We start from the raw sequence: 9426 nt of genomic DNA on the forward strand, positions 1-9426 counted from the left end.
TTTACACCCTCTCAGTCCCCACCCACTCCTCATGCCCAATGGACCAACTCATGCCAACCCATGTTCCACACCAACCCCCATAGCCGCTAATAGCCCCTATGCCAACTTCGTGTCAACTCATACATCTCCTGCCAAGCAATAGGCAAATTAAAATGTTAAAAGCACTATATAAATGCAAACGTATCTACCTTATAATTACCACTGATGAGTCAGGCTGCATTGGGTAATCGTCCTTTTCTAGCTCAGACTACCAAGTTTATCATGAATTGACTTGATTTAAATTTTCGATTGCCAGGCAAAATGAGGAACCATGCACAAAAGAACCTAATAGCATTCTTTAAGGAGATGACTGAAATAGTGAATGGGGAAAATTAAGTGTGTGTGGCATACATAAACTTTCAAGAAAGCCTTGGGTTGATTATCGGAATTTGCCGAATCATGATTTGAACATTCATGAGCTTGGGGACAGATGTATATACTCTGCTGGATGGAAATGATCAAATATATTTTTAATTTTAAGGTTTTAAATTAGGAAAGGGCCTTGGCTATATTTTAAATCTATCCTCTAATACCATATCCCATAATCTTCCCTAATGTACTTCTATGTGGTGCCTTATCCGAGGCTTCCTTGAAATTCATGTATGCCACATACACTTAATTTTCCCCATTCACTATTTTAAAAAACTCTTTCAGGTTTTTTGCGCATGGTCCCTCATTTTACACCATCAATAGGAGTCATGCTCAGTCACCTCAAGCCTAGTAGTTGTACTCTCACAGTTCCGTCATATTTGGTTCAAATTCCATTAGAGGGTTAAGCACACGATCTTAGCTGAAACGTCAGTACAGTTCTGGAGAAATATTGCATTGTCCAATTTACTAAGTTCCCATCCACACATTCAAACAGACATAAAAAGAATTATGGTGCAATTAAAAGTAAAATAATATTTTGGCTGTCAGATTTATATTTTTACCAACATTTCATGGGGTGTGAAGGGCTTTGGGATGTTCCGAGGACTGAGAGATTAAATAAATATTCTTTCATTGGAATTGATGGGTGTCTGGGCTGGGATTCTCCCCTACCCGGCGGAGCGGTGATTCCCGGCTTGATGGAGTGGCGTGAACCACTCCGGCGTCGGGCCGCCCCAAAGGTTGAGGGGCTACGCCCGCACCGGAGTAGTTGGCGCTCTGCCGGCTGGCGGGAACAGCCTTTGGCGCCACACCAGCTGGGGCCGAAGTGACTGCTGACGTCATCCCCACGCATGCGCAGGGGAGTGGGTCACTTCCGCCACCGCCATAGTGAAGACTATGGCGAAGGTGGAAGGAAAAGAGTGCCCCCACGGCACAGGCCCACCCGCTGATCGGTGGGCCCCGATCGTGGGCCAGGCCACCATGGGGGCACCCCCCGGAGCCAGATCGCCCCGCGCCCCCCCCCCCCCCCCCAGGACCCCGGAGCCCATCTGCGCCGCCTGGTCCCGCCAGTAAGGTAGGTGGTTTGATCCACGCCGGTGGGACCGGCATGACAGCGGCGGGACTTCGGCCCATCGCGGGCCGGAGAATCGGCAGGGGGGGACCAACGCGGTGCGATTCCCGCTCCCGCCGAATCTCCGGTGCCGGAGACTTCAGGACACGGCAAGGGCGGGATTGACGCCGGCCCCCAGCGATTCTCCGACCCGCCGGGGGGTCAGAGAATTCCGCCCCTGGTATTTCTTATCATCTAATGATGTTTCTCCATAACTCCATCTCCATTTTTCTCTTCATCTTTGCATGTATCTTTAAAGCCTGTCTTTTTGACCAGGTGTTTTTCCCCTCTCATCCTACTTCAAAAGAAGTTATTTTGGACTTGAAACATTAACTGTGTTTCTCTTGCCACAGATGCTGTAAAACTTGCTGTGTTTTCCCAGCACTTTTCTGATTTTAGTTCAAATTTCCAGCATCCACTGTATTTTGCTTTTATTTAAGTGCTTGATTGTTGTACATCCGTTTTACATCCGGTTGTACAACCGAGTTGGTTGTACATCACGGTTTAAGAAGAGGACAAACCTTTGCACTGGTTTGACATTTTCATGTGCCCTATCAGGAGGGCCGGTTTTAAGCCTATTTGACCAATTTCATCAAATTGGACCCCGCACCTTAAGGGGGCCCCGCGCCAGTGGCGATAGAGTTACCGTTTGAAGCCTTTTCTGTATTCTAAGAGGAACTATAGGGTAGTTTTTACTTTTGGGGAATGCACCGCATTACCGTCGACAAATCCTTCAGCCCTGCGCCGCCAAATCCTTCCGCCCGGGTAAGTAAGTTTCAAAATTTTAGTATATCAAGCATTTAATGTTTTTTTTTGGTTAAAGGCGAGCATACTACACGAAATATAAACATACATAAATTTTTACTTTTGTAGAGTAGGGGCCCCGCCATCACTTTTCTAATTGGGCCCTCAATTCCTAGCACCGGCCCTGCCTATCAGTCAACCTTACAACTTGCCTGACTGAGGATCCTCTAGTCCCAAAATAGAAAGCAATGTGATGGCCATTAGAAACTGGGTTGACACTGTCCCACTGTAGTTTCATGTAGAACCCTTCCAGGCAGCAGAGTGAAAAGACTTGTATTCCATTAATCTGAAGTTGATTAGAAGCCATTGAATTCCTCATTTTTCATAGAAGTAAATTGACTCATCAAAAGTGAACTTGGATCTGAATGGGGAATGAAAACAACAATCAATTGGTTAGTCTGTCCAAACTCTTTCCCATCATGGGGCTGTACAAGAACAGAAAAACAAAAATAGAAGCAGAAATCATCCCTCGAACCTTCTCCAGTATTTAACAGGATCATGGATGATCCTTAATCTCAACTCCACTTTCCCACCTGATCCCAATATCTCTTACAGTCCAAAATCCCCAGAGGATCCCTTACTCTGAGATCACAAATGAATCTGCCTCATAACACAAAACGAGATCTAAAATAGCCTCTTCCCTGGTTGGTTCCATGATATGTTCTTCTAGGAAACTGTAACAAATGCATTCCCTGAACTCAAACTCTGTGCCACTACTGTCATTTTGAGTTGACCTGTCTATATTCTCATTTCAAAGAATCAGAATGGTCTCATTGAAAAACAAATCCTTAAAGGGCTTGATAGAGTAGGCGCTGAGAGTTTGTTTCCTGAGCCGGAGTGTCTAAATGTAGGGGCAGAGCCTCAGGATAAGATGTTGACCATTTAGGTCTGAGATGAGGGGAAATTTCTTCAGAGCATTATAAACCTTTGAAATTTTCTACCCCAACAGCTGTGAATGGTAATCAATAGATTGTTCAACATTCAGGGAATCAAGGGATATGGCAATAGACCGAGAAAATAAATTTGAGATAGAAGATTATCCATGACCTTATTGAATGACAGAGCAGGCTCAAATTACTGTATGGCTTACTCCTGCTCCTACTAGTGTTCTTAGCTACGACTATCTTTGATCAATATCTTTTTATTTTCTTTTAGCTACTTCTGTGATGTGACATTGAAATTAAACTGAACCAATGGCCCTGGATCCCAATGAATGCTTTACACATGGATGAACATCATTTTATGTCCCATCAGTTTTACCAGATGAAGTTAATGCTAGCAACAGAGGAAAAATGTGATTTTTGTACAAAAAGAGAAAATACATCAAGCATTCAAAAGAAAAGTGAACTTGGAAATTCAAATGGAAAGAGACCAGCTAAATTGCGAGATGACAAAAGCAGTCGTGTCACTTCACTTAGATACATAATCAAATTGTATTGACATGATATGGGTGGAAAATGTAGACCGATTCTGCATGTTATTTGTTTTTCCAATTTTAAAAAGCACTTTTTGAAACAGTATAACATGTTACATCTTCTTCAGTGTTTGTTGGTAATTTGTTCCTCGTTTAATGATCAAATAAGTGCAACAAGGAAAATGTAGTTCTCCACTTTAAGAGGGCGTGCATCTGAAGGGTCATGTGACCTGACCGGCCAATGGGGAATGAGCGCGGCAGACTTGGTGCAGATCGCGGGCTTTGCAGCCAGTTGTGATCCAAGCGCGGAGAATGAAGATAACGTTGATAGTGCTCTCTATAATAATTGGTTAGTCAATAAACCCTTTGTTGTTCGTCAGCCAATTGGTGGTTGCCAATCATTGCATTTACTCCATTGGTGACAAGGAAAAACAACAGTAACTCAAATTGGACCGGAGAAAAGAGTTTTGAAGGTAAGTAAAAGTAAGTGGAAGAGTCAAGTCCAATTGAGTTCAGCCTGAAAACAGAGCAAAGTAATCATGCCTCCCTTGGAAAATGTGAAGCTTTCGACGCTGTTACAAAGGATTGGGTACAGTAGGTGGAACGTTTGCAATATTTTTTCCGACTCAATGAAATAGACTGGAGGATAGGAAGAACATCTCTTTGCTTGCTGACAGCGTGTGGGACCAAGACTTTTTATTTGATCAGGAGTTCAATATCCCCAAATGCTCGTGACACAGACATTTGCAGAACTCATTGAACTCGCAAAGGTGCCTTACCACACGAAGCCCTCAATAATATTATAAAGGTACAAATTCAATTCCACCAGGAGAAGCCCAGGGGAGACCATCACAGCCTTTGACCATAGCAAGCCTAAGATAATTCATCGAGTATTGAGATTTTGGGTCAGAGTTAAATAACATGTTAAGGGATCAATTCGTATGTGGTCTAAACCATGCATCTATACAAAGAAAATTGTGAGCCGAATCAAAGTTAACCTTTAAGAAGGCGCTGGAAATAGCAATAGCAATTGAGAGTGCCAAGAAGGGCGCCTGGGAGTTTCAAAATGCATGGAGCGATGAGGTCTGCCAGTTAGGGTGGGAAACTGCGAGCGAAGATGCTAGGTTAAGGAGCGAAGGTGCTAGGTTAAGTAGAGAGAATAAGGGCAGCATGTTGACGCAGTGGTTAGCATTGCTGCCTCACGGCACCGAGGTCCCAGGTTCGATCCTGGCTCTGGGTCACTGTCCGTGTGGAGTTTACACATTCTCCCCGTGTTTGCGTGGGTTTTGCCCCCATAACCCAAAGATGTGCAGGGTAGGTGGGTTGGCCATGCTAAATTGCCCCTTAATTGGAAAAAATGAATTGGGCACTCTAAATTTGAAAAAAAGCAGAGAGAATAACACAGAAGCTGTAAGAGTCACAAGATATAGAATATTTAAACAACAGCCTAGGAATAATTCAGAGTGCTATTGGACGTCAGCTACTGTCGTCAGAAAATAGGCGTACCGGTATCTCCAAAAAGGGGTTCAACCCTTGGGTTTGGAGAGTGCTGCTGCTAGACTTGCTGCCTATACCAGAGAGGCCATAAAAATAGTTAGGGTGACCATGACTCAGTGAGTTATAGACAGTAGTCTGCAGGGCTACTGTTGTTAGTGGTGTCGGGCCAAGGATCGAGTTTAATGGAGCAAGACTGGCTCCAGGAGATCAAGTTGAATTGGCTTTGCAATTTTTTTAATATACGAGGGGGACCTGCGCCAAGTCATGAAAAAATGCCAAGATATATTCCAGGAGGAATTAGGAAAGATCAAAAGATTGCAAGCAAAAATACCTGTGGACCCAGAGGCCACCCCGAGTTTACTTAGAGCAAGATCTGTGCTCTATGCATTAGTAGAGAAGATTGAAACTGAAATAAAAAATGACTGGCAGATTTGGGCATCATTAGGACCGTACAATTTGCAGAGCAGGCAGCATCCATTGTGCCAGTAGTCAATCTAGTCAAGACTATACGCATTTCTGGAGAATACAAGCTGGCCAGGATACTAGATAGGTACTCTATCCAAAAAATAGAGGATCTTTATGCCAAGTTGGCTGGGGGCCTAACATATACCAAGTTGGACATGAGCCATGCTTACCAACAGTTAGAACTCAATGACGCGTCAAGAGAATTTGTCACCATAAATACTCACAAGGGGTTATACCAATGTACACATCTACCATTTGGAGTTACATCAGTCTGTGCCATCTTCCAGCGGACTGTGGAAATTTTGCTGCATGGTTTGCCCAGGATTATAATTTATTTGGACCACGTTTTAACAACAGGCTCCATAAGGAACATCTGATCAGTTTGGATGACATTTTGAAGATGTTTCAGAAGGTGGGAGTGCACTTAAAGAGAGATATGTGCACCTTCGGGTGGACGCTCAGGGGTTACACGGTGGTTTCGTGTACACGAGGTATGGATCTGGACATTTGCCAAGATCGATCTGCTAAACACTGATAAAAACGCATCAATATATGATTTTCCAAAAATCAATAGCCCACCAGTTGAACCTGATCCAATCCTTGAGGTTGTTATTTCCAAACTATCCAGTAACATTGTGATCAGCTCATGATTTAACCCCATTCTGTCACCAGTTGTTTACCAGGATCCTGTGCCCATTTTAACGTTTTTCAGACATTCCCATCCTAATATCCTGTCCACTCATTGTCCATCCAGGGGCAGGATACCAGAATTGGCTTCCTCTATACTCCATGGATTGTTTCAGAGGATATTGGGGCCGCTGATAAAACTTGTTTACTTAGTCCACGATGTAATCTGCCGACCACAATCTCATTTGTCTCAAAAACATAGGCAAGTTAGCTAGCCTGAATCCCATTATGCATTGTGGCCACTGTTTGTAGCTAAAGGTTGCGTGATTATCATTGCTATGTCCTAAAATACAGGTTTAATGGTTAATAATGATTACTGGGTACTCTTTCTATGATTAATCTCAATCTTCAATAAACTAACTTATGTAGAACTATTCTAGTGGCATTCTAGCAATTTAGTTTTAAGAGGTCTCATCTCTGCACACCCATTCACTGTGCTCGAAACACCACTCTTAGACTGAGCCTCACACAGGACGAAGTCGCATCACCCTCCTCAGTGCCTCGCTCCAAACCTCCTCCTCCAAAATTAGCCCCAGTTCTTCTGCCTACTTTACCTTCACTCCCTCTTCTGAGCCTGTCTCCTCCCCCACTATCCGCTGATATATGCCCAACGTACTAGCCACCTCCGACCCCGCGTAGGATAAAATCTGCTCGAGCAAGTAGAAGGCTGCTTATCCGGGAAGGCTGGAAAGTACTTTTTGACCCAGCTACGCACCTGAAGATCCCTGAACCCAACAGCGTCTGTAAGCCCATATTTCTCCTTCAGTTCCCCCAGGCTAGCGAACTGACCTTGTAATCGTAAATCTCCATCTTCTCCAACCCCTTCTCCTTCCACTCCCTAAACCTCGCATCCAGCTTTAGCCAGCTCGGTTTGTACAGATGGGAGCTAGCCTTGAGGCAGCCGTCAAATTGAAATGTTGACGGAATTGCCTCCAAAGTTTTAACATGGCCACTACCACCGGGTTAGTCGATTGTTTCTTCGGCATCACCAGGAGCGGAGCCTTTACCAATGCGCCAAGGCTTGCTCCCTCACAAACTCTGCTTTCACCAAGACCCACAGCTCCTCCGCATCCCCGAACCACTCCAGCAGCTTTTCAGCATTAGCCACCCAATAGTAATATTTAAAGTTTGGCAAGGCCAAGCCCTCTGCTAGTCTCTCCCTCTGAAGCACCACCCTCCTGATTCTCGGGCGCTAGTGCCCACCCAAATAAACTCAGTCACAAGTCGGTCACTCTCTCTGAAAAAGGCCTTTGGCAGGAACACCGGTAGGCATTGGAATAAAAATAAAAACCTAGGCAAGATATTCATCTTAATCAATTGCACTCAGTCCCCCAGGGATAAGTGGGAGACCGTCCCATCTTTGCAGGTCCGCCTTGACCTCCCCACCAGATATGTATAGTTCAACCTTCAGTTTCCCCTAGTCCCTTGCTATCTGGACCCCCAGATACTGAACATTAATTTCTATGAAACAGAACATTAACCTCCCCCCCCAAGCCCCCCTCTCCGCTCCGGTGCCCCAACCACAAAGTATTTGCGGAGAAGGGAGCTGACCAAGGGCCATTGCTATGGCCTGATCGAATTGTGCCAGCAATTAGGGGCAGCACGGTAGCACATGTGGATTGCACTGTGGCTTCACAGCGCCACGGTCCCAGGTTCAATTCCCCACTGGGTCACTGTGTAGAGTTTGCACGTTCTCCCCGTGTTTGCTTGGGTTTCCTCCGGGTGCTCCGGTTTCCTCCCACAAAGACATGCAGGTTAGGTGGATTGGCCATGATAAATTGCCCTTAATGACCAAACAGGTTAGCAAGGGTTATTGGGTTACGGGATGGGGTGGAAGTAAAGGCTTAAATGGGTTGGTGCAGACTTGATGGGCCGAATGGCCTCCTTCTGCATTATATGTTCTATGTTTATGTTCTATTCGTTCTTTCCTATATTTAGCTTATAACCAGAAAAGGCCCCAAAGCGCTGCAAATCCCTATGTTTCCCACTGCCGCCTCTGGATCCCTAACATGTAATAGCAAGATGTCGGTGTTTCGTGAGACCCTATGTTCCACTCCTCCTCTAACTGTAGGACAAGTTTTTGAATAAACACAGAAATTATTTGCGGAGAAGGGGGCTGTCTCAAGAGCCATTGCTATGGCCTGATCCAATTGTGCCAGCAAGCAGTGCTGCTGGACAAGTGTTGGACACACAGCAGCATTGCTTGCTGGCACAATTGGTTGATCAGCCAGTGACAGGCCAGTGTTGCTCCCAGTGGAACAGAGAAAACAATGGAAAGTGATGTACTGTCGCCAAGAGAGAGTTGAAATGCAGCAGGCCCAGCCGAAGCTACCTCTACAGCAGAGACTCAACCAGCTGAGCTACGTCATCCTCAAAGAAAAACACAGTCCCCTGACAGACTGAGTTTCCGATGAACTGCGTTAAAAATTGCTCATTGTTGTTAATATTTTGAGAATTGCATAAGTTTTCAATGTACTATGTAATAAGGGACTTAAAGGGGTAGTTCGCCACTTTAAGGGTCGTGCATCGGAAGGGCTATGTGACCCAGTCGGTCAGTGAGGAACTAGCTCGGGGATCTCAGTGCAGAGCGCAGGCTTTGCAGCCAGTTGTGATCCTGATGTGGAGAATGAAGACATCCTTGATTGTGTTCTGTATATAGTTTGTTAGTTAATAAACCCTTTGTTGTTCGTTAGCCAACTGATGATCGCCAATTATTGCATTTGCTACAGAAACCATCTGGAAGCAATCAGTAATTTCTGTGCAACATCACTACTGTTTGTACTTCACTTGTGTTAGTACTGTAGAATGATTATCTTAAGAGATCAACAAGGCTGTCATTTAACAGAAGGGGGTCATATGATGAGATCAATTGATGTTACCTCAACCTATTTATTTTAGTTGTTCATGAGGTGTGTGGGCATAACCAGTATTCATTACCCATCTTTGAGAAGGTGATGGAGGGATGCCTTCTTGAATACAGCCAAGTGGTTTGCTTGGCCATTTCAGAAGATTGTTAAGAGTCACATTCAGGACAGGCCAG

At 44.8% G+C, this 9426-nt stretch overlaps 1 protein-coding gene across 1 annotated transcript in view; it reads left to right on the plus strand.

Moving 5' to 3' along the window:
* LOC119965306 (neuropeptide Y receptor type 5-like) overlaps positions 1-4116 on the plus strand; it is a 113520-nt gene extending 109404 nt beyond the window's left edge. Inside the window, exon 10 of the mRNA XM_038795861.1 lies at positions 3479-4116. The gene's annotated coding sequence lies outside the window, so the exon portion shown is untranslated. The remainder of the gene's footprint in view (positions 1-3478) is intronic.
* Positions 4117-9426: the final 5310 nt, after the last annotated feature.

This window comes from Scyliorhinus canicula, chromosome 4 (assembly GCF_902713615.1).
Source record: "Scyliorhinus canicula chromosome 4, sScyCan1.1, whole genome shotgun sequence".
Lineage (NCBI taxonomy): Eukaryota > Metazoa > Chordata > Chondrichthyes > Carcharhiniformes > Scyliorhinidae > Scyliorhinus > Scyliorhinus canicula.